This window comes from Polypterus senegalus, chromosome 1 (assembly GCF_016835505.1).
Source record: "Polypterus senegalus isolate Bchr_013 chromosome 1, ASM1683550v1, whole genome shotgun sequence".
NCBI classification, from domain to species: domain Eukaryota; kingdom Metazoa; phylum Chordata; class Cladistia; order Polypteriformes; family Polypteridae; genus Polypterus; species Polypterus senegalus.
Window position 1 is genome coordinate 50,078,521 of NC_053154.1, and position 26,167 is coordinate 50,104,687.

Consider the following 26,167-nt stretch of genomic DNA (forward strand, 5'->3'; position numbering starts at 1 on the left):
TACCAACCTAAGCTTTGAACTTCAAAGAGATCACATACTTCTCAACTTCAGTCAACTGACATCTGTCTTCAGGAAAGCCAGGTCTCCAGTCATAAGGAGAGCTTAGTCTATAGACTTTCTTATTGTTTCCTGAGTCTCATAATATGTCTTACGGAGCAGAGAATTCGATTTAATGATGACACTACCTTTTTTCTTTTTCATCCCATAATCCTCCATGTCCTTTCTACTTAACTAGGTCTATGATGCTCTAGTGGTGAACTTTATTCCTCTTATAATCATGTAACTTATCTGAGTAATCAGGCAGGCATTTGGAAAACTATATTTTGTTTCATATATATTGTCCTAGTGGAAGTCTAAGGTTTTTTGAGTAACCAGTCAGATGCTGAGGGCCAGGTGCTTTGCTTCTGTTCAGTGACTCCTGAGAAGGCCCACTAACACACGAGAAAGACATGAGGACAACCTACATGTAAAAATGGCTTAACCGCTGGTAATACTATAACTGAAGAAGCACAAATTGTAACAATCACCAGAAAAAAAAGTACAAGCCATGCCTAGAAATGCTTTGCCTTCGAGGCAGATGCTGAGGAACATTGTTGATTCTGAAATATCTGTGAACCATGGAGGATTAGCAATGCCAAAATGGTATTCAATACACTGAGTCTGCAATGCATATTCATTTCATGCATTGGTTTAACAAAAAATAAATCCATGAAATGAGTCATTGCTTTTTAATATGGTACACGATATCTGGGATAATTTGAAATGCAATAGGAAGATGTGTTGCAGTTTAATTCAGGTCCATTAGATCAAACACTGAACATTTTTTAACTAAAAGTAAAACAAAATCATTACATATCAGTGCATTCAGTGCACTGCATTGCTTTCTATTACTGTTTTGTTTTTAATGATGACACAAAAAAAATCTGCCAAAATTAAACACACAACATAAGTGTATTTTACACAGATTACATTTAACTTTATCACAGATAAGAACCTATACTAAATAGCACCTCTGATCAACAGAAACTAAAGGAAGAAGCACATCAAATCTAGCAAAAAAACAGTAAAGAGGTAACTACAGTTCATACAAGGAGTTCAAGTTGGTGACTTTCAATTTGTTATATTATTAAAACCTAGCATTAGAATGTTTTGTGTTCTTATCTCAAAATACACATTGCCTTTTTGTTGCTTGAGATGACTATTTACAGCTTTATAGGCAACTATGCTATATTTGATATGGCAATGTGTTAAATTATGTTACTTATATCGGATGTAGCTTGTTAAAGCATTCATAATAGTGACTCAGGTTTCCACAAAATATAACAGTGGTCAGTAACTTGACTTCTGTTTTCACTCTGAGTTTTTAAAAATGACGAACCTATAAAATTATAAAAGAAGTAAAGCTGAGCAGCCTGCAGAAACCCTAAACTGTTAAAAATTACACTTTTGACTAAGTATATATATATAATTTAACAGATTTCTCTTGGAATTTTTAAAATATCTCCCTTATAACTTAAGTTATGTCATTATAAAGTCTTACACAACCTGCTCATGGTTGTTATTGTGGCCATTCGTAAAATAATCAGCTATCATATCTGCCAGTTCACACTCACTATGTTGATGTTACTGGTTTTGTGTTTGTTTATATAACAGACAACATTTTCACTGTTATTTTAAGATTTCAAACATACTTTGACTGTGAATGTAAGGCTGGATCCTGAATGTTTCTCTCACACAAATACTTTGCAAATGACAGAATGTAGAAAAGTCTTGAATTTTAAAGACACCATAAAAAGCTCTTCAGTGTTTAAACTGACAAACTACTAAAGATGACATAACTTGTTTGGAACTAGAACAATACAGGATGTTTTCAACAGCAGCGACACTTTTTGGAGACTTAGTGACAGACTGAACAAATAGTAGAAGATACCACAAAGTTGCTCATATCAGGCATTAAGTTCTCGAGGACTAACTGTGACTATTCCCATGGCTTCTCCTCACTTGATCAGCCGAATATAGACAACCCACACTAATGGTCAATAATGGACTCATCATTGGCCATACCAGTTAAAGAGGAAAGAGTGAAATACTTAGAGAGTCGGTGCTATAACAGAGAATAGCCGTTGGAAGAAGGTGGCAATAGGAAGTAAAAATCTATTTAAAAAATTGGTTAAGATCGTTAGCTTTGTCCACATCAGTTCAGAGCAATAGAGCACTTTTCCATCCAACATCTAAGTCCTGGCTTGCTTGAATAGAGCAATTGTGCTCAGTATGTTATTCGGAATTACTTTGTTTTCTATTTTAGCTCTGTAAGCTTCCTTCCCCTCAGTTTTTTCATCAGAACTCTCTGTGCTTGCACAGACTTCAGTAGGTCTTTGTTACCAGAAATGAAAGCTCTGTTCTTATAATTCAGGAAATATTTTGGCTCTTTACTAGACCAGAGCGTGATGTAATCAGTGATGCAGTGACCCTCAATATTGTCCACATGTGATTCACACATCATTTTTTCAGCCTATCCTTTGGAAGCAGTCATTCAGAGCCATTTTAGTCTCACTATCCTGGTAGTAATTTTTGTAATCTAATAATGGAGTTGTACGTGGAAGTAACATGGATCAGACTGTTGTCAAATATGCCATTGGTGCCACAGGTTTACATTTACAGGCATCTTTAACATTTGAATAAAGCAAGTCTAGCTTGTTGTGTCTAAGAGATAAACATGACACATGCACTTCTCATATTTTTTGTATCCTTTCTATATTCATTTTGCTTACTTTGAATGTTTTGACAAAGAGAACTTATTTTCACAAAGTACAAAATTGTTTGAATGCTGTTTAAAAATGTTATTTATTTTACTACAATACCATGATTGTTTGTCATGGGTGCCTCCATTTAGTAAATTATTTACTTTACGGATGCTATGGTTTGTTGCCTAGAGTTGATTGGTAGTGCATGGCATGTGCCATAATCAATGCTATGCTTTAAAAGGTCAGTAGCACACACTATCTTGTCATCTGAGTTTGCAGATCTTTCAAAGAAAAACCTTCTTCGTGTTAACGTGCTTTCATTTAGGAATTTTGGCATTACACCCTTTGATTTGTTTCATTAGCAAATCCTATTTACAGACGACAGCAAAACTGAATCCCCAGTTTCAACTTTTTGGCTTGATTTACCGTCTATCCCCTGGTAACTAGTTTTCAAATACATATGACAATGAAGTCAGCAGAACATACTTATGGAAGTTTGTCAGTGTTCCTGGCAAAGTCACATGGTTGAAGTTGCCACATATTATAACTGTGGGTTTAGAGTGACTCATCATTAGTGTATGGTGGTGAAATATTTTTACTCCTGAGAGTAATATCAACATGATGAAATACCTTAACTTATCTCCCTATGCAGTTGCATGATCAAACATGATCAAACTCCTATATTATGCTCAGACTGTATTTTAGTTCCCTTATTAGAGCACCAATGCTACATTTTTTCACTACAAAACATTTAGTTTTTTTGTCAGTTCATTGAGCTACCTGTTGTCTCAGCCAAGCTTCACTCCATTATGCCTCCAGCAAGGAACTAGATCCAGTTTTCATATGCTATGGGTGTACATAACAAAACAAAAAAAAAAAAGTTTTTGCCAACATAAAAAGTACATTTGCAGCTGTGCCTGGTTCTCCTAAAGTAATCCAAGTACAGTACTTTACTCCACTGAAATTGCAATAAGAGCACCTAGCAAGAATGAAGCAGATTTTGTTAATCCTAAGCAACTACATTCCATTAATGCAAAATGTGACTGGGAAACATTGTGTCTCAGTGGCCTGGGGCAACTCATGACCCATTTATTTTGAGACAAAGTGGCTTTGAAAAATGTAATGGTGCTGTACGTGGTGGCAGGTTTATTGGTATGGCAACTGGCTACACTCTCAGCGTTTCATATGGGCTGCACATCATTAAATGTACCAGGTGATAGCAGCTATCCGCTCAGACGATCTTGCCTTACACCTTTTCTGGACCAACAGATGATCTTTCTCTTTCAGTTGCAGAGTACTGACAGATACCTTTGAATACAGTGTGTAACAAAGATTCAGGAGGGAGCTGCTCTACCAGCCAATGAAGTTCTGCTGTATCATTATCACATATGTATGAGGCTATATAGCATGCTCCATACTGTATATGGATGTTTCAGAGCAGCGTTTGAGACACACTCATGTACGCATTTTTATAAAGTGGTTGTGATCTATAAACTGTAAATTGTGTAGAACTGTGCATAGGGCAGATTTGCATAAATGTGATTTTGTTCTTTTCATTTTGCTTTTTATTTTTTGCCATACACACAAAGTTTTAAAAAATAATGGCCAGCTCTTTTTGCATAAGATAAAATCCATCCAGAATTAAAATTGTGCCACTATAAATCAGGTTTAAGTGAACTTACCATAATATACAAAATACAATAGTATCTTAATATGCCATGACTCACTAAGTGAGTCAACAGTTATCTCATTTGAAAGCCATCAAGCATTATACTGGACAGTTCAGAATTTTTTTCTCAATTGTTTTTATTCTTACTTCACGTTTTCACCCACTCCATGTTTGAACAAACTGCCTCTGATAAGGGTAAAGCGGAGTTGTCTTGGCACTAGGGATCACAGAGCTAGCAGCTGATTATGGGATATCTAATATGCCAACTTTTAATTTTGCAAATTCTCTTATATTTTCAGATGTTGCACACATTAGGTACCTTACAGACACTCTTTAGTCTCCCTGTGACTTGTCCCAAGTTCATAGCTTGTCAGAAAGGCAATTGTAATAAGCTGGCGCTCTGGTTTGTGTTAACAGCAGCAGATCATTTGTAACCTTAAAATCTATTTATACTATTTATAGTTACTTTTCAGTGATACGCCAAATGGTACATTGCAGCTAATGTTTAAAGTAACCAAAACTGGTAACTAGTAAAAAGTTCCAAGAACACAGAAAAAAAGCAGAGATCCTGTGAAAGGCTGATAATTAAAAAGTGCTCTGAAGTTTAACCTAAGTCACATATTGACTTATTGCAAGAATACAGTCAACAACAGACAGTATTGCATGGTTGTTTCAGCATCAACAACAACAACAACAACAACATTTATTTATATAGCACATTTTCATACAAACAGTAGCTCAAAGTGCTTTACATATTAAAGAATAGAAAAATGAAAGACATAATTATAAAAAAAAAATAAATCAACATCAACATCAGCATCCTTTATATAAGAATCATCTTTTTTATGTTAGGAATGTCTTCTGTACGTTTGGCCATGCTGTATAACTGTGCTTTTTTTTAATAAACTGCAATGTTAATATATGCTAGTCACATGACTTGTGAAATTATGCACTGCAACAGTCATAATGTCCTAATACTGGATATTTAAGTCATAGAGATCTTCCATGTTGAATCTGTTTTCTTAATTACTGAACTTTTTACTTTATTTTTGATGAGTGACTGTATTTTTGGTTTTGACAATCAACTTCTCTGACTTCTGGTTTTCTAACTTCTGCCTGTTCCATGACAATGTCTCCCTCGCAATTAGGTACCGTTTACCTTCTGGTCTTGGTGTTTTTCCTCCTTTAATCTGCTCAAAAATTTTATTTTAAAAACATCTTTACATTTTAACAATAAAAAATGTAGCATGCTGATACTCATAAGCTGCTCTCTCCATCTTAAAATCCTTGACATTGGGTCAAATGCAATGGGAAGGTCATATTTTGCTAAAAAGAAGTTTTTTTCTGTGCTGTGCATAATCCAACTCCTTTTTTCCTAGCTGTTTTGCTGGATAGCCTATGAATGAATAATTGGCATAGATGCAAATGTGGTGAATAATAAACACTTTCGATTATAGTTTAATTTCTCAGTCTTTACCTTGTTGTTTACCAATTCCACACTCAATTTTGTGTCATTTTCTGATCACAAATCAACTTACTCTGTCCCAAATTCCTTCTTGTGCCACACTTTGTTTCCTCAACACTACTTTATACCATAATAATGACTGCTGCACAAAAACTTTCACCCATTTTAAATGAATTTTGAGAAGGTAATAGTAACTCTACTGCATTTCTCTGGATAGTAGTCAAAGGGGGTTATCCATGACTTATCCAGACATAGCTCAATCACACTGACAAAAAAAATGTAACTTAGAATCATGTTTTACCTCCCTGGAGGAATTGTAAATGAACATATTAAGTCATTTATCTACTTTTAAAAACATTTTTCAAGTTGTTTTATTTTTAATCAAGTGTAAAGTAAAGTTAAGTTAAAAATTTACAAGATCGCAATATATTTTTTAAATTTTTTATAAATTTGTAATTTTTTCTGAAAATATATACAATATAAAACCCATACCATACCATATTCTAAGCATGTATAATCCTGAGCAAGGTCTGGGAGGATAGACTGGATATACAGTATATATAAACTTGTTTTAAAGCTCAAAGTTTGGATTGATTTCAGAATTTTTAAAAGCCTTCCTTTCAAGTCCAAAATTCACATGCCACATTTTGTTAACGTCTGAGTAGTGGTGTGACTTTCATTGGTGTTATCTTTAAAAATATTGATCTTTAAAAACACAGAGATGACTAGATGATTTTACCCAAAACCTACTCAGCTGTTAAGACTAACAAGTGGAAGTTGTCCACGATTTTTTTTTCCATAGATGTACAGAAACAGGAACATGCATCTTTCCAAAAATGCTCAAAACATTTTCTACCAAAATGGCCAATATAGCAAATGGCAAAATATGTTTTTCTATTGAAAAGAGGAATTACACTTTTCATAAAAAATACACTTGAAGATTCAAGAAAGAGAAATATGAAGAAAGCAAATATTCATTTGCGGTTTACATGGGCAAGAATAACAGAGTTAGGCTTGTAATGGTTACTTTTCAATAACTGTAAATGATACATTGAATTTTTCTGCAACTAACTTACAGTATATAGGCCTTCCTTTTTATTATCTTAGTTGCTAAGAAACAAAGTGGAGTTACCCTTGAGAAAAAAAGGAGATTGTGAAGATATTAGATGTAGAAATAGACATAATTAGTAAATACTTTACACACCTACTGAACTCAGTAGGGCTTTGCCAGATTATTAAAGGTCCAATTCACTCTCAAAACCATACACTTGATCAAATTATCACTCCTGGTTTTGAGATTCAAAATCCAATTACTTTTCTACTCCTTAATTACATTTGACTTGTTTGTGCCTCTGCAAATACAACCACAGGCTAAAGATAGAACAGTATGACACCTAGGCTGCAAGACTGCATGAAAATATACAGCATATGTGATTAATATATTAATATATTATGACTAAAATGCATCTCCACTCAAAAAAGTGATTAGAGCACGAAGAAACTAACTGTGGTTGAATGCTAGTGTACTCAATCTAAAACTAGAATGCCAAAAACTATAGTATAGATGCAGAACAGTGAAAGCAAATTTCTCCTGAGCAGCAATGGACTGGCCAGACAGTATTAAAAGATATAAAAAGCTATTTATCTATCATGCACTAAATATTATTACAAATTTTAAGATTAAAATAGAAATCATAATCAAAAGAGGAATGTAAACTGTAATGCAAAATTCCTACAAACAACACCACAGGTGTTATGAATGCCTTTAATAATAAAATAGGTAATATAAAATTCAGGATTTCAAAATCATCTCAGAAACCTTCTGCAACAATGTCAAAATCTGTATCTTTTTCAGGACAATAACTTAGTAAATACAACTTAATAAATGAATAGGAAACTGAAATGAAACCAGTTACATGTCTCTTATACCAAATAAGCTTGAAAAACTCAAACACCTTTCCTGCACTGCGGTGGGCTGGTGCCCTACCCGGGATTTGTTCCTGTCTTGCGCCCTGTGCTGGCAGAGATTGGCTCCAGCAGACCCCTGTGACCCCGTTTTAGGATATAGTGGGTTGACTGACTGACTGACCTTTCCTGCAGCGCCCATTTTCCATATTGACAGAAGATCACAATACGGTGCCTAATGCACTAAACTGTCTTGCTGACCAATAATGAAAAACACAAAATATGCTTAGGAACTCCAAACAGTTACCTCTTCTTTCTAAAGTACTTGAACATATAGTAGTATCACAGCTTCAGTTTTATCATGTTCATTGCAATTTTCTCCAAGTTCACTGTACAGAAAAAAGCATTTACCGCATATATTCACGTATACGTTTTTTTACATCTTCTTGCCTCATCCAATCCCGAATCAGTTTCTCAGACACATCGAATTTTGTTGCAGCAGTGCAGTTACCATTTTTTTTTTTTGCTACTTCAACGATGTTTCATTTAAAACCAGCTTCATATTTTCTTCTGATTGAATGCTCTATCATAGATAAAGGATGCTCTTATGATGAAGGTGTAATAAGGGTGTGAGATACAAAAAAACACAAAACAATGCAAACATCAAATCGGGATAGTTTGGGTATTACCGTGTGTTCACGTAGGCACAATACAAAAAAATATCTTAATCTCTTGGACCACTAGCGTGACTTCACATTCGACTTATACGACCAACATTATAAAATGCCAGAAATAAGTCCCGACTTATCCACATAATATACGGTACTTGTTTTGTGATTGACATTCTTATGTCTTCTGATGGATGAATTGCTGTAATTATTATGTTGTTTGACTTAAATGTAGCTTTTCACATTATAAAAACGAATTCAATTATACAGGCTTTAAAATTATGTTGGGCACTTGGGCATTGCCCTTGCATTGATTAGTCCATACCAAGCAAATATTTACATTTAGAACTGTGTTTAGATTTGATTAACTTTATTAATCCAATGGGGAAATGCAAACGCATGCTTCTTAGCACACCGTAGTGGAGAGAGCCTGTGGGTAAAAGTGCTCTAAGAGAATGATTCCTGAAGGGGCTAGAGGTTTTTTTTATGATGGCATCCAGTTTTGCCACCATCATGTTTTCCACAACAGCTTCCAGTGTGGCCAGGGTTCTCCTTGTGATGGAGCAGGTTTTCCTGATAGGTTTGTTAAGGCATTGTGCTTCTTTTGAGCTCAGGTTGCCTCCCCAGGAGACTGCAGCATAGAAAACCACACTAGCTCCACTGGACTGGTAGTGCTTACCATTATATTGTGTTTGATATGTAGTACTTCGGTGCTCAGTATTGGTAATGTTACTGTTTTCCTTTACATGTTATCACTAGGCTATATAGATAAAAACATTATTTATCCCTCCCATAAAAGAGGTGCAAATCTTCATTTTATGCAGACACAGTACAGATACAGTAAAGCACTGTAAAATAAAAAAACTTAGAATACTTTGTTGTCTGTTTTCACAATGCTTTATCAAAGCTCACATTAAACTGTTCACAGTATTTTACTGTATTCTTTAACATTTTTTTGTAAACAAAAGTACAAAGTAAGAAATCCAAGAAGCATAAACAAGGGCATGCTTCTTTGCTCTGTCTCTGGGTATGTCAGAGGACTGGGACTGCGTGAAGTGGGTTTTAGCCTCACTTGGGGAGGCAAAAAGGGAGGGTGGGGGATTTAAGAGGGGGAGAGAAAGAGAGCAGGCTTGATCTATACCTAATCTATCATCTCAATCTTTATAATTATAACTATCAACGTAATAATAAGCTGCATGGCAACAGCTCTTGGGGAAATAGGAAATTAAGACCTAAACTATCTCACTTCCAGTTAAGACTATAAAATGACATCAAAAACTCAGAATCAGTGTCTCCATGATGGGACAGTTAACTTCGTAAGCTGGAATGTTAAAGGCCTGAATCACGAATTAAAGAGAAAGAAAGTACTTTCTCACCTAACAGGTCTAAATGCTAAAATAGTATTTTTACAGGAAACCCACTTACTAAGCAAGGATCAGTTCCGCTGCAAAAGACTGGACTGGCCAAATGTTCCATTCTAGTTTTACAAAGAAAACTAGAGGGGTGGGAATTCTCATACATAGAACAGTACCATTTGTAGCATCAGATGTAGTATTGGATCCTGAAGGGAGATATGTGATGGTCATGGGAGACTTATCTAACTGTAAAATGATTTTGATAAATGTTTATGCACCTAATGTTGATGATAAGGAATTTATACAAAATTTATTTGCATCCATTCCCAATCTGAACACTCATAAACTTATAATGGCTGGGGACTTTAATTGTGTTCTAAATCCACTTTTAGATAAGACTTCCTCCACAGGGGAAGGCAACTAACACCGCAAAGATAATTACAAAGTTTATAACTGATCACAACTTATCAGATCCCTGGAGGTTTTAAACCCAAATTCAAGAACATATTCTTTCTACTCACCAGTACATCATTGCTACTCAAGGATTGATTACTTCTTTATAGATAATAACTTCTTGCCTAAGATTAAATCTTGTAAATACGATGCTATTGTTATTTCAGACCATGCACCTATGATCTTGGAGCTGAAATTACTAAGCCCCATACACTCACCCGGCAGATGGCGCCTCAACTCTGCTTCTATTAGCTGACGAGAATTGTACTGAATTTATATCCAAACAAATCAAATTCTTTCTAGAGACAAATACATCCCCTGAGATCTCTGCAGGAATACTCTGGGAAACTCTTAAGGCCTTCTTAAGAGGACAGATTATCTCATATCTTTCCCACAGAAATAAATCCAGAGCGAAGAAAGTAGCAGAGATAAAAAGCGAAATTAATAAAATAGATGAAGAACATGCCAGACTACCAAGCGAGACTCTACATAGAGGAGGCAGGCTCTACATTCAGAATTAAACCTCTTGACAACTAAAGAAACTGAACAACTAATTTACAAATCCAGACATCATTATTATGAACATGGAGAGAAAGCTAATAAGCTTTTAGCTCAACAAATTCACAAGCAAGAATGCAACGCAATCTCGTAATCACTAACACTAACCGAGATAAAATCATCGAACACAAAAATATAATGTACACTTTTAGAGACTACTATAAATCCCTATATACTACTGAGTTTAAAGAAGACAATATACAATCTAATGCATTTCTGGATACATTACAGATACCACAAATTGACGCTTTTAGTGTGGAGGAACTTGATAAACCTCTGTCATTATCAGAATTACTGGATGCTATAAAGTCACTCCAAGGTGGAAAAGCAGCAGGCCCTGACGGCTACCCTGCAGAGTTTTACAAGAAATTATCCGCTCAGCTAGCTCCCTCCTATTAGCAACATTTACAGAAGCCAGAGATAACCAATCTCTTCCACAAACCTTTCGCCAAGCACTAATCACTGTCTTTCCAAAACAAAATAAGGACTTATTACAATGTGCATCATACAGACCAATTTCACTTCTGAATAACGACGTTAAAATACTCTCTAAAATCATAGCTAGAAGGATGGAGAAAGTGCTCCCTCGTAATATCACAAGACCAAACTGGATTTATTAGGGGCCGACACTTATCTTCAAATCTTGACGCCTGTTTAATGTAATATACTCACCAACTAAATCAAACACCCCAGAAATATTATTATCATTGGATGCAGAAAAGCATTCGACATGATTGAATGGAAATACCTTTTACTATTTTGGAGAAGTTTGGGTTTGGCCCAACATTTGTGCATGGATTAAATTACTGTATACTAACCCAGAAGCTTCAGTTTGCATCAATAACATTTGCTCAGACTACTTTAAACTAGAACGTGGCACAAGACAAGGATGCCCCTTTGTCACCGCTGCTGTTTGCAATTGCCATTGTCGAAATACTGATCAGATAAAGGGGATTAGCAGAGAAGGACTGGAACAGAAAATCTCATTATATGCAGATGACATGGTACTGTATATATCGGACCCAGAAAATTCTGTGCCTGCAGTCTTAGCAGCACTCACAGAATTTCAAAAGATCTCTGGTCTCAGAATTAATCTGAATAAAAGTGTACTCTTTCCGTGAATTCTCAAGCATATAATATTAGATTAGACACCCTACCTTTTATCATTGCAGAACAGTTTAAATACCTAGGGGTAAACATCACAAGTAAACATAAAGCTCTTTATCAACAAAATTTCGTCGTCTGCATGGAAAAAATTAAACAAGACTTGCATAGATGGTCAACCCTTCATCTCACACTAGCTGGAAGAATTAACACTGTTAAGATGAATATTCTTCCTAAGCTCCTTTTTTATTTCAAAACATACCAATATACATTAATAAATCATTCTTTAAGCAATTAGATTCAACAATAACCTCATTTATTTGGAATTCAAAACATCCACGCATCAAAAGAGCGACCCTACAAAGACAAAAGGCAGAAGGCGGCATGGCTCTACCTAACTTCCAGTTTTATTACTGGGCAGCAAATATACAGCGATAAGAACCTGGACACAAATAGAAGAACATACACAGGCATGGACCACAATAGAAGTAAAATCCTGCAGTACTTCTTTGTATTCCTTGCTCTGTGCTCCAATAAACACACGCTATCGACAATACACTAATAACCCAATTGTGCTCCACTCACTTAGAATCTGGAACCAATGTAGAAAGCATTTTAAAACGGAGAAGCTTCTTCTGTGGCACCCTGCAAGAGAACCACCTCTTTCAACCTTCACAAACATATGCAGTTTTAATATCTGGAAAAATTTGGAATTAACTTGCTTAGAGATCTTTATATAGACAACGCCTTTGCATCCTATGAACAATTACATTCCAAATTTAACATTCCAGCTACACATTTCTTTCACTATCTTCAAATCAGGAACTTTGTTAAACAGAACCTTACAGATTTTCCTCATCTTGCACCCTCATCCACGCTGGAAAAATATTGCTCAATTTCAAGGATTAGACTCCATCTCTACAATATATAAAATCATTTTACAATCCCTTCCTTTCAAAGATCCAAGAGGACACTGGGAAAAGATCTCTCAATTAATATATCAGAAAAGGAGTGGAAAGTAGCAATGCAGAGAATTCACTCAAGCTCCATATGCAAAGCATACAATTATACAACTCAAAATTATATATCGAGCACATCTGTCTCGACTAAAACTCTCCAAAATGTTTCCAGGGCATGATCCAACCTGCGAACGTTGCAACCAAGCCCCAGCCTCACTGGGTCACATGTTCTGGGCCTGCACCAAATTAACATCATTCTGGACAAAAATTTTAATTACCTCTCAGACAGCCTTGGACTGACAATCCCTCCTAACCCATTAACAGCTGTGTTTGGGGTTCTTCCAGAGGGGCTTAAAGTGGAGAAGGACAAACAAATTGTGATTGCATTCACTACACTTTTGGCACGCAGACTGATTCTGATAAACTGGAAGAACCCAAACTCTCCTCTTTAAGTCAGTGGGAAACTGATGTGTTATATTATTTGAAATTGGAAAAATCAAATACTCAGTTAGAGGATCCGTACAGACTTTTTTCAAAACATGGCAGGATCTAATCAGTAATATTTTAAAATAAGTTTATAAAGCACAGAGAATTTATTAATTTAGGTATGTTTACAAGCCTTAAATTTTACGCTGTTTGGCTTGCTCTCTCTCTCAGGGTGGGGATCGATCTGTTCTTAACTAATTTTTTTTTGTAAAACTTGATTGCTTTGTATGGATTGAAATAAAATAAAAAAAAAAAAAAAAAAAAAACAACAAATTCAACAATAGACAATGGCATTAAGGTTATAACCTTTTTTAAAGGAAGGTAAAAACAATACAAAAAAGAGCAACGGAAAAAAAAAGAATTGTGTTTAATCAGGTGTAAAAGACTCTTTATATTCAAAATATAAGGCACGGGGTAAAGATAAAATGGTTAGTACTTCTACTTCAAAGCACCAGGGTCCAATTTTTAATTTCTACCTGCTGCCAATGTCATCACAATTTGCAGAACATATCAAGTTTGACAAGTGTCATCAATTATTTAATTGTCATGTTATACCACACCATAAACAATTTGCCATTACCAATTCTCCCATCCTGCATGCCTCTGGACAGTGGGAGGAAAGCACAGCATCTGGAGGAAACCCACAAAGACACGGGGAGTACATGAGATGTGAACCCTGGTCTCCTTAATCCAAGGTAGCAGCACTACCACTGTGCCACTGGGGCATATGCACTAATAACATTCATCAGCACACCTTCAATTTCCAGTTGCATAATCATCACTCTGTCCTGCACTCTTTTACCTCCAAAACACTCTTGACATACTGTTCCTTCAGGATAACACCTAAATAGTAATAAAATCTAAGGTTTTTATCACAAAATATTCATTGTTAACTTTATTTAAAAAGTTTTGCTTAGTTGTAAAAATATCAACTTTATTAAATTGTGTGTCTGGGCTTTCATGTCCCTGTAGTCTTATTTAATATTTTAATATAATGTATTGGCTATTTAACTTTTCTTTAGAGACTAATACATTATATCTTATAAACCAAAAATACTGAACACACATTGCCTGGAGTGCGAATCCTACCACCAAGCTTTCCCTACTAGAATGTAAAAAAATGAAAAAGTAAAAATAAACATTACCAGCCAACTTTCTATATTACTTTTCATACTTTTATTTCAATTATTTTAATTTTAACCTATTACAGTATGTAACCTATGCAACAGAGTAAAATAAACCATAATCCTACCTTTTGTCCATTGCTTACTAGACAGATTTGGCATTTGTGACACTCATTAAAGAGCAGGACAGGATCTAGAAAATGGAAAGATAGCTGGTATCAAAGAGCAGTCCACAAATTATTATACATTTATATAAAAATAACAAAGATTTTATTAAATATTGCAGCCAGAAGCAATTAGAATTTATATTACAGTATTAATACAGAATATATCTCTAAAAAATTAAAAAGCTAAATATTGCTACAATAAACTGAATTACATGTACTCATTTATAAATAATAGAAGATACAGGGATGTGAATGTTGTAAAAAAAAAAAAAGATCAATTCACTAAAACTCAGAACACACTCAAAAAGATGTAAGCATAACATTTCATATAGCTGGCAAAACATGTGTTCACACAGAAGTTTCCATTAGGAATTACTCATAATCTGCAAGTCTGCATTTAATGTTGAATATAAGCATGTCATGGCATTTCTATAAGAAAGTTTTCAACAGTGCTTAGCAACCCACCTAAAAAATAGCCTGAGGCAACTACTGTTCTAAAGTATTTCCATAAATGTGTGCCAAAGTGTTTTAAACAAAACTGATGATAATTTCAGTAGTGGCCAGTGTTCAATCATTCATTCAACTGATATGGAGCAAAATATATACAGACATGTGCTAAAAAAGTATTTAGAGTAGAAAATGAGCAGAATGGTTTTTTAGACAAAGGTAAAAGTGACATGTATTTTCTATACACTTCACCAAGTTTAAGGTTAAAAAGACTTTGGAAGGCTTGGAAACTGTTCCTCTTCATGTACATTTTTTCTTTGTTGTTTTAAGGCAGGTGGGATAGACTTCTTCCAACTGAGCAAAAGAAGAAGGAATGCCCCAACAAATATCACAACACAGTGTTTATTGATCAGTTCATGACTCATTGATTAGGGAGTACTGTGAAGCCATGAATGTCTGCTAAAAAGGAAAATATTTTATTCCAGTATGATCTGAGAATGGGACATTCCCAAAACATGTAAAAAAGCATTTCAAAAAATTCTGCTGGACTGCCACGTGGGCCTTCTATTTCACAGCAATTTTACAGCAATAAAGATTTCAGAAAATCTTACATGATTATTCACCCACATTTTATGGCTTTTAAATCTACCTATGGACTAGTGTACCTTCAGTTACATTGTAAGCTATAAGCACAGAACAGGTTTTCAAAATCTATGAAGAACACTTCACTGTAGAGTACAATTTTGAGTGGCAAATTAAAATATAAAATTACTTTGAAGAAATAACTTTGACTTGAAACATATCAAATTAACCCTGTAGGGGCATGTACTGTAATCTTAATGAGTTAGCCAATAAAAGGTGTCATTTTACTTGACTTCTCACTACATTCATAATGGCTAACACAGTACAACACCCTAATACTAAGGACAGGATCAAAATCAAAGCAAAAACAAGAACACTAGCCATACTTGAAAATAAAGCTAACAATCAATAAGACTATAAGGTGTACAGTGTATCCACCTGAGAATATTGAACCTGCCACACGTCGGCATACTTATAGTACAAGATAGATGTCATTATTAGTTGTCGCCACAGCAACTTAACAACACATGGTCCAAAATGGTATCAAGTAAATAAATAAAATAATGAAAAATAACACCCTAAAAATAAAAATGAAAGTAAACACTAAGGCCAAGAATAAAATCACCATGTATAAAAACTCCAAATAAGACAAAACATACAAATAAATGTGGTTAAGTACTACACCATTTACGAACCTTGATGATCATTTACAGTATCATTAGAACTGAGTTTCAATAACGTTTTCCATTATACAGCCTCTAGATATGTTTAACTGCAAAGAATTAACAAGTTAAAATTACATTTGTTTCTAAAATACATTTATAAAACAGCAAAGAGAAATTATATATGTGATCCTAAATTAATCTTTACTGTCAGTGCTTTACTATAAAAATAAATCACCTACAGTATGGCTGCCTTTGTGTTTAAAATGTCAACATTAAAATTAAAATTAATTACAGAAAGATAGGAGAGAAGGTTATATAATAGTTAGTAGGCTGTAGTTGTCTAATATCAACTATTCCCGTATAAAAAAGAAAACAATAATTAAAAGATTTATTACATTGGTCAACATTAAGTGGAGGTGGTTGGATAAAGTAAAAGAAGAGTTGAAGAAAAATGATCTGGCAGGGGAGGAGGTGCAGGACTAAGCTGTATGGAGAATGTGGGTGAAATACATCAACCCCACATAGAGGTAGGAAAAGATGAAGATAAAGAAGAAGAAATAATAATAAATGAAACACTTTCAAACCTTTTACAACAATCATGTATGAACAAAAAATGAAAATTTTATGGCATGACACTGTCATTTCTCATTTTATTTCATGTTGTACCTTGTCATAACACATCTATACCATCTTATTTAGGTGTCTAGACCTGCTATATCTAGGCAAACGAAAATGTAATCTCTAAGTATATTACAGCTTCATCCATGATTTTAAAAGTAAATGAAAATCAAATATTAAATCTTGCAATAAAATAATAAAAGAATTTTTTAAAAATCCAGCATATACCAGTGACAAGACAGGCCTCATCATGTCATAATTTGAAAACTGTGTTACTGTCTTTACAGAAACCTGAACCTCTGCTCATAAACAAGTTTAATGTATGACCTTTACATTAAGCCAGCAGTGGTTTACTTTGCTTGGACTATGAGGGAAAAGTTACCAAATACATTAATGAATGATAGATTTCACAACATTCAAATTTAATTAATCCTTCAATTATGCAAAAATGCCCCAGTTTCTGTGTATCTGGGGTTTTGTGAGATGCAGTAAGATCATGGAATATTTATAGAAAAGCAAATACGTCTACACCATACAAGCAGAATACAAATAGGGAATATATAAAAATGGCAGTATGGTTCTCCTTAAAAGATGGTTTTTTTCTGAGCAAAGTTTTGATTTTTCTCCAGATTGTACCTGAATAGAACATATCCAGCAGTTTAAGCAGTTGCCACATATTAGAACAGTAATTTTTACTTCTTAACTTTGAAATACAGACACAACATTTATACTCTATTGTTATAGGTAGTAATTTAAAGAAGTCATAGTAAAGGTTGAAGGCATCAACTTGCATGCCTGTTCTCTCCCCAGGTACAGTAAGAGAAGAATACATGCTCATGAGATCTTGGTAAATAAAGCCCATCCCACACTGACACTACATCTAGGTCCATCCTTAAAGACTTCCTGAAGAGCCACAACTGTCTATCAAAGCAGAAGGAGTGCTGCATTGAATTCACAGATAAGAGATCGGGACTACTTCATAGTTTTGCCTCCATGGATATATTTTTCTTTGCATTTTACACACATTCTCACAGCTTTTAAACACAGGGCTCAATCATTTATGGGTGTAAACCATGTGGGACTAATTTATAATTGACAATCTTGTATGTACTTCTTAGGAGGAATACCAGAGATCCCACAGAAACCCCCAAAGACAAAATGGGAGAATTTGTACATTTAATGCAGAAAAAGACTTTACAGGATTAAGCAGGCTGCCAAGACTTAGACAAAGTACCTAAAAATTTCATTTTCATTCATTAATTTTCTAAAGCAACTTAATTCAGTAGTGGTTCGCAGGCCAAAAAAGATACTAATTGTTTAAAACATATTTTATCTTACGCTATAAATTACTGTAAAATTTCCATTATAATACATTATCAACCGTTGCTTTCATTTGATATTGCATTATACTTTATAAACTTTCATTTGTTTTAATAGTAATTTTTCTGTCGGATTAATATTTGATTGAAAGAGCAATTACTGGAAATGGTGGTAACTTACCCAAAATAAATTACACCAAAAATCATGAAAGTCTAGAAGAAACTGTAGATACACAAAAACAAAATAATACCAAAATACCCAGAATAAACAGCTCATCAGTGAACAATGAATATCAATTTATTAAACCATTTAAAGTGACATCTTGTGCAAGTAAATACAAGTTAAAATAAATTTACTAATCATAACTCTCATTTAATCCCAGATAGTCTCAAAGTGTAATCAGTAACCTAAGATTTTCAAAAGCAAGTGCACTCAAACAATCTTCCCTATACTACAACCAAAAACGCAAATGTCATAGTTGTCCACCTACACAGGGCATGCATCCATCAGCAGAAACAATAAGAGGAGGTGTCCTCCTTAAAGGGACTGTAAAGGGATGGAAAATTGTAGCAACCAGTAAATTGTTTGCCTTTTGCACATGTACGCAGCATTCAAACTGTACAAAACTCAATTTAGATGAACACAAGTGAGCAACACAACATGTAGCATGAAAAGCAGCTCATCTGTGTCTGCTGTGTTGAAATGCAGTTCTCTTCCTTCCAATCAGGGTAGGCCCACATAATAAGCACAAACCAATCAGAGTGCAATTAGAGTCGCCTTGTTTTTAAAAGTCATTTTTGGTGGGTTGAAAACACCCAAGCAATGTAGACAAAGGGCAAAAACAACATTAATGTCTACTTTTTTTAAACAAAAATGTAGTTGTTTGGACAGGCCCTACATGTGTACAGTACTCAATATTTGTGAAAATCTGTACCCTGTGTATACTTAAAAGCATCAGCAAAATATTTGCCTATATTTAAAAAAAAAATACTGTAGCTGTAAACATTTTAGATGTTGCATCATCACTGCTCATTATACTATTTGGCAATTATTTTAATTAACAAATGACCCAAAGAAAACCAACTAATCTGCCCATGATTTTATAATCACAGAACAAAACTTTTCTAACTGTATTTTATTTTTTTTCTTTCTACGTATGCCACCTGTCTACACTAATTTTATCCAGGCTTTTTAAACTGCTAAATGTCATTCACATTTACCCCTTAACTGGTGCCATATCTAACTTGTTAAAATTATTACAAGTCTAGTGCTTGGATAAACAATGGGGCCATTGTGACAGACCACTGCATAGTACAATTGTACTCAATACATTATGATATGTGCAGTCCTTCAAAATACTTCATGAGATTTAAAGTGTGTGTTTTGCACTTCAAAATTCTCTTTTGACAGTTTCCCCTTTGACTTGGCCAACACTGAAAGCCTGTATCTTTTAACTCATGAGAGAGAGAGAGAATTTATTGATCTTGACAGGAAATTCCAGTGTTTCAGTACGCTGTGCTGTAGACGTTCCACAGAACCAGCAGCTTGGTCAACATTATTTTTTATGCTCATGCATGGCAAACAACTTTTAAATGTGATGCTTAGATCTGTAAATCTTTGTCTTTGACTCCAAAATTATCTAAAAGTTTACTTATTTACCATCTGATTAACACCATAAATGTCAACAATACATTTTCAAAAATGTTTATTAAATGTCAACTTAAAAAATCTTGCCACCAAAAGATTACTTACGCCCTTAGCTAAAGTCTTTCCTATTTAAAGAAGGGACGAGAAAACATAAAGCTGTGGCTTTCTTATCGGCTTTCAAGACAAGTAAAAAGCAGACTGCTATCCAATATTTCAGACAGCATACCCACATTGGAAAATATGCACTGACATTTCATTAATTTCTGCATTTCAAAATGTACATAATCGAATACAAGAAACAAAATTATTTCTGAGAATAATATCATAACTCAAATTACATGGATTATTGCAGCCACCTTAACAACCAGTGTATGACTGCAAGTTTTGTTAAAAGTTCTGATGTTGAATTTTTTTATAATGAGAAGCATGACATTGTTAATGTATTAATATTGACCATTGTCAGTGTTTTAAATAAGTCCATATGTCAAAAAAATCAACTTTTCCTTGAAGATCCCAAAGTATGATTTTTTTCATCTTTCACAATACGTTCAAAAATTAAATATGCAATTAAAAGTTATACAATGTAACCAAAATGAACTAAAGCTCCTATTTTCTAATCAAGACAAATGTGATCGCTCTTCAAATTATGCATTTCAAAATTGAAAACTGCGTCATCGTTCCTGCGCTGTTCTTGAAACATTCAAAATGATGGAAAAGCTTTTAAAGTAAGATTAGATTTTCACATCATTTTCCCTTTTAAAGCTACAATCCTCTCTTTCATTTGCTGAAACCAATCTTAGGGTTGCCTGGAGGTAACACTTTTCTAGGAAGCACAGAGTGTAGATTAGGAAAAAACAACAATGGACTGGGAACATGTTGAGTACACTTTTCGATATTATATGAATACCTTAACTTCCATCCATTTTCTAACCCGCTGAATCCGAATACAGGGTCACGGGGGTCTGCTGGAGCCAATCCCAGCCAACACAGGGCACAAGGCAGGAACCAATCCTGGGCAGGGTGCCAACCCACCACAGGACACACACAAACACACCCACCAGGGCCAATTTAGAATCGCCAATCCACCTAACCTGCATGTCTTTGGATTGTGGGAGGAAACGGGAGCGCCCGGAGGAAACCCACGCAGAGACGGGAAGAACATGCAAACTCCACGCAGGGAGGACCCGGGAAGCGAACCCAGGTCTCCTAACTGCGAGGCAGCAGCGCTACCACTGCGCCACCGTGCCGCCATACCTTAACTTACTATTTCTTTTGAGCATTGTACTAAAATAATACTTTTTTAATATCTTCTCCAGCTAGCTATATCCTGTTAGAAGATGTTTAGAGATTTATAGATATACTTATGTGCACACTATGCATATTTTCTTCTGATTCGCTAAAACACTCTTAATAGTAGGCTTCCCATTTAAATAAACGATGATACTGCAATAACTAAATACATTTGTATGGACACAATAAACAACAATTATGAGTGCATGTTTAAAGATACGTTTGAATATTGTGATTACTGTATATTAGACTTGTCATTTACTTCATGTGGATTAAATGTATATGCTTATAGTTTATAAGTTTTAGAATATTGACTTTAGTGTAACTATTACCATAATTTACCTGTTAGACTGACTGGTCAAGTGCGGAACCACTACATAAACACTTAAACACCTCCTGTCTTGACTTTTCAGCATAGCTTTATCATCACAGCTGTTCTGTAGCACCACTACCCAGTTTTGGAATTGAGGGAGCAATTATCCCAATGGAAGTCAAAGAAAATGCCTGCTTTAAAAAGACCTAAACAATGAAACATTAAATAGCTGGGATCCCAGGGGAAGCCCCATTTAGCTGACTTTTTACATATCATAATGTATATATGTTGATATTTGTAAAATGTTGCCAATTTCTGGAAAGTTAAAACAAAGTTAAGACAAATAAAATATATACAAAAATTATTTTCCATTATACATGTGGCATAAAAGAAAATAAAATCTTCTCATAATCGCAAACTGTCATATTGTTTAGTTTTTTCTGTAATGTATCTATCTATCTGAAATAAGGCTTGATTAAAAAATGTAATTTTTAACAGCAAAAATATATATATTGATAATTGGCATATACAGTAAATGCTGCTTGAATGTAAATATACACGCATTTATACGAGGTGTGATCCAAAAGTTCCCGGAATGCATTTATTCTGCAGCGAGAAGGGTTTGGTTATATCAATCGCCGCTCGATAGCAGTTTAAGTTGTCCTTGAGAGCTGTTATCACGTGTTATAACGTCAGCGCAGTTGTTTTTCAAGTCGCAGTTCTTGTTTAAACTTTGGTTGCGTGTGTGAAGGGTTGTTTGTGAAAACGAGTGATTTGAAAGACCCAAAAAAGCTCAACAAATTCACAGCAATACCAAGTCAATGCTCATTTGCTTCTTTGATGTGAAGGGTGTCATCCACAAGGAATTTGTGCCACAAGGACAGATGGAGCATTGTACAGGGATGTTCTAAGGTGTTTGCGAAATCGAATTCACCGAATTCGTTCTCAGATGTGGGCAAACAAGTCATTTCTTTTGCATCACGACAATGCACCAGCTCACATATCTCTGATTGTGCACAAATTTTTACTGCCATTCCCCACCCTCCGTACTCCCCTGATTTAGCGCCGTGTGATTTTTTTTTTTATTTCACAAGATGAAGATGAAGCTCAAAGGATGCAGATTTGAGATGGTGGAGGAGATCCAAGTGGTAACAACCGACGTCTTCAACACACTGACAAAAAACGACTTCCAGAGGTGCTTTGAAAGGTTGAAATCTCACTGGGATTGGTGTATCAACTCAGCGGGTGACTTTTTTGAAGGAAATGTTAACCATTAATTGTTATTTGGCGTGTATGCTTTTAAATAAAATGCATTCCTGGAACTTTTGGATCACACCTCATATGTTGTAATCGCTTTAAATTATTAATTGCACTATAGCTTTTTGCTGTTAAAATATATATATATTATATTTATAGAGGTGTTTTTTTTCTTCAGTGTATCCCACGAGACCTCTGTAATTCTTGAGGTGCTATTATAAAATATGGATTACCATTTTAATTATGTAGTACTTGTTCCTTACCAAAACCTATGCCGATTGACACACAGTAACAACTAATAAACACAGCACATATCTTTAAAAAAAACATATTGCTTACCAAGAGGCAATTTCAAATTTATCTTTATCTTTTTTTCAAGTTAAAAGTGTAAGCTTCTACATTTTAAACACGCTTTCTGTCCAAACTCAAGCAGTGTCCATTTTAATTTAAATGATAAAATAAAAAGATCTGAATTCATTAAAGTAGCTTTTCTTGCCATTTGATTATGTTTTTCAGTTTATTACTCCACTGTCATTAACATAAAGGCTAATATACCAATTGCTCTTTGGTTGCACTGCAGGAAGTTTGCAGCAAAAGAAAAAAAGATGGTTAATACGGCAAACATACAAGCTATAAAAACCTGGATATTGACACAACTAGATGAACACACACTAGCTTGGTCTGCAATATAAATGAAACTTCTTTACATTCCTTGCTTTGTACACCAGTAAATGAAAGGTATCGTCAATATACTAACAACCCAATTGTCCTTCATTCACTCAGAATATGGAACCAATGTAAGAAGCACTTTAAGTTAGAGAAGCTTTTATGTGTGGCACCTCTACATAATGACCACCTTTTTCCACCTTCTCAAACTTGCACAGTTTCTAATGTTTGGAAAACATATGGGATTAAATAATTTAGAGATCTGTATATAAATAATGTCTTTGCATCCTATGAACAATTATACTCTAAATTTAATCTCCCATCAACACAATTTTTCCCATTATCTCTAAATTAGAAACTTTGCTAAACAAAATCGGCCCAGTTTTCCTCACCTACCACCTACTTCTATTCCAAAAGAGATACTGATCAGTCTTAGGGACTCAGAGAGCATTTCCATAATATATAAAAACTTTTTAAAGTCTCTTCCTTTGAAAAATCTCAGAGCACAGTGGGAAAAGGATCTATTACTCAGAATTTCAGAAATGAAGTTGAAGGTAGCCACGCACAGAATTCATTCTAGCACCATGCGTACAAAACAATCAATTATTCAGCTTCAATCTCTCTAGTTTGAAATTGTCCAAGATGTTTCCAGGGCAAGATCAAACCTGCGAACATTGCAATCGAGTCCCAGCTTCACTGGGCCACATTTTGGGCATGTACCAAATTAACATCATTCTGGATGAAATTTTTTAAATGCCTATCAAAGCCTTGGTGTCACAATCCCTCCTAATACATTAACAAGAGGAGAAGGACAAACATACTGTAATTGCCTTTACTTCACTTCTGGACTTGAATTGTTCAACAGGAAGAATCCTAATCCACCTATTTTAAGTCAAGGGTCACTGATGTTATATACTATTTGAAATTATAAAAATATTAAATTCTAACTTAGAGGATCTGTTCAAAACATTTTTAAAACCTGGCAGGACCTAATCAATATCATTTTAGAATAAGCATTTATAATAGGAGAAAAGACTCCTTTCTCTCTTTACTACTCTTAACAGTTTTGCTCTGATTGTTGGCCTTCCTCTCTTTCTCATGGGTGAGGATTGATTTGATTTTGGTTTTGTTAAGTCTGACTTGACTGCATGGAATGTTATATGCTTTTAATAAATTCAATAAAAAATAAACATAACTGCACAAGTATGAAATTAGAAATTAATGAAATGAAGGGAAAATGGGCTGTGAATATTCATAGTCACTGCAGCTGTCCTAGTCCATAGATATCCAGTACATCTAAAATCAGCATAACAGAAACTGCAACCAGTCAGTAATACACTAATGGCAGTGCCGTTAAAAACAAACATCTGAACTCAAAAGCAAGTAACCATAGCAACTGTCAAAATGAGCAAGAAAAAACACCTAGAGGTCACAAAGACCACCCTTGGATTGCTTTTCAACCTCAGAACAAACTACCTCTATCACCATGTTTATGTGCGAGTGCAATAATCCCTTAGCTTTGTTAGTGTAATAATATTGCGTAATAATGCTATGTATATTCTGTTGCTATCCATTAAAGTTCCACAATTCTCACAGTTAGTAAAACTTTGCTTTTTCCCACCTTACTTATAATTCTCTTCTTATTCAGTATTTATAAATCAACAAATAAGCTTGCACTAATAACCTAAATATTAGATAAAGATATACAATATCATACATTTTTCTAGGGTAACAGTTATAAACAAACCACTTGACAACATATAAAGGAATCACAAACAGTATACTAATGCAAACCACATAAAAAGCCACACTATATATTAAATGTGTACGTAAATTGAGCTTTCCAACAATAAGAATATTGTGTGGTTTAATCGGATTTGTGAATCAGTGCCAAAAGGAAGATAGAACAGAAACAAAAAGCCATCTACTGCTGTCTTTGGTAGTAGTTTAGGCTTTAGACTTCAAAATCTGAGGATGTGGGTTCAAATCCTATGAGACAGTGAGCAAGTCACTTCACCTACCTGTGTTTGGAAGAACAACTGAACTTTAATCAATTGTATCTCAAAAGTTAAAGTTGCCTTCAATGAAGGCATTAGCTAAATGTGTAAATGTAATGGACATTTGACTAGTTGCATCCTCTGTCGACCAATATTGAGTTATACCCACCATTCCTGCCAACATGGGATCCGCTTTGACCATGTATTGCAATAAAAGCAATCATAAAATCAATTAAGTACCTGTTATACTTCTTAATTGTTTGTACTTTAGGGCTGTGCATTCTGCTTACACGTCAGCTTTTCACCTCTAATTTCCTCAGCCTTTTATATATATACAGTGCATCCTGAAAGTATTCACAGCGCATCACTTTTTCCACATTTTTTTATGTTACAGCCTTATTCCAAAATGGATTAAATTCATTTTTTTCCTCAGAATTCTACACACAACACCCCATAATGACAACGTGAAAAAAGGTTACTTGAGACTTTTGCAAATTTATTAAAAATAAAAAAAATGAGAAAGCACATGTACATAAATATTCACAGCCTTTGCCATCAAGCTCAAAATTGAGCCCAGGTGCATCCTGTTTCCCCTGATCATCCTTGAGATGTTTCTGCAGCTTAATTGGAGTACACCTGTGGTAAATTCAGTTGATTGGACATGATTTGGAAAGGCACACACCTGTCTATATAAGGTCCCACAGTTGA

The 26,167-nt window shown here is 34.7% G+C and overlaps 1 protein-coding gene across 3 annotated transcripts in view; it reads right to left on the reverse strand.

The window, feature by feature from the left end:
* Positions 1–26,167, reverse strand: part of shank2b (SH3 and multiple ankyrin repeat domains 2b) — a 1,055,424-nt gene that overhangs the window by 896,112 nt on the left and 133,145 nt on the right. For all 3 annotated transcript variants that reach the window (XM_039749058.1, XM_039749068.1, XM_039749076.1), the window contains exon 2: positions 14,619–14,683. The gene's annotated coding sequence lies outside the window, so the exon portion shown is untranslated. The remainder of the gene's footprint in view (positions 1–14,618; positions 14,684–26,167) is intronic.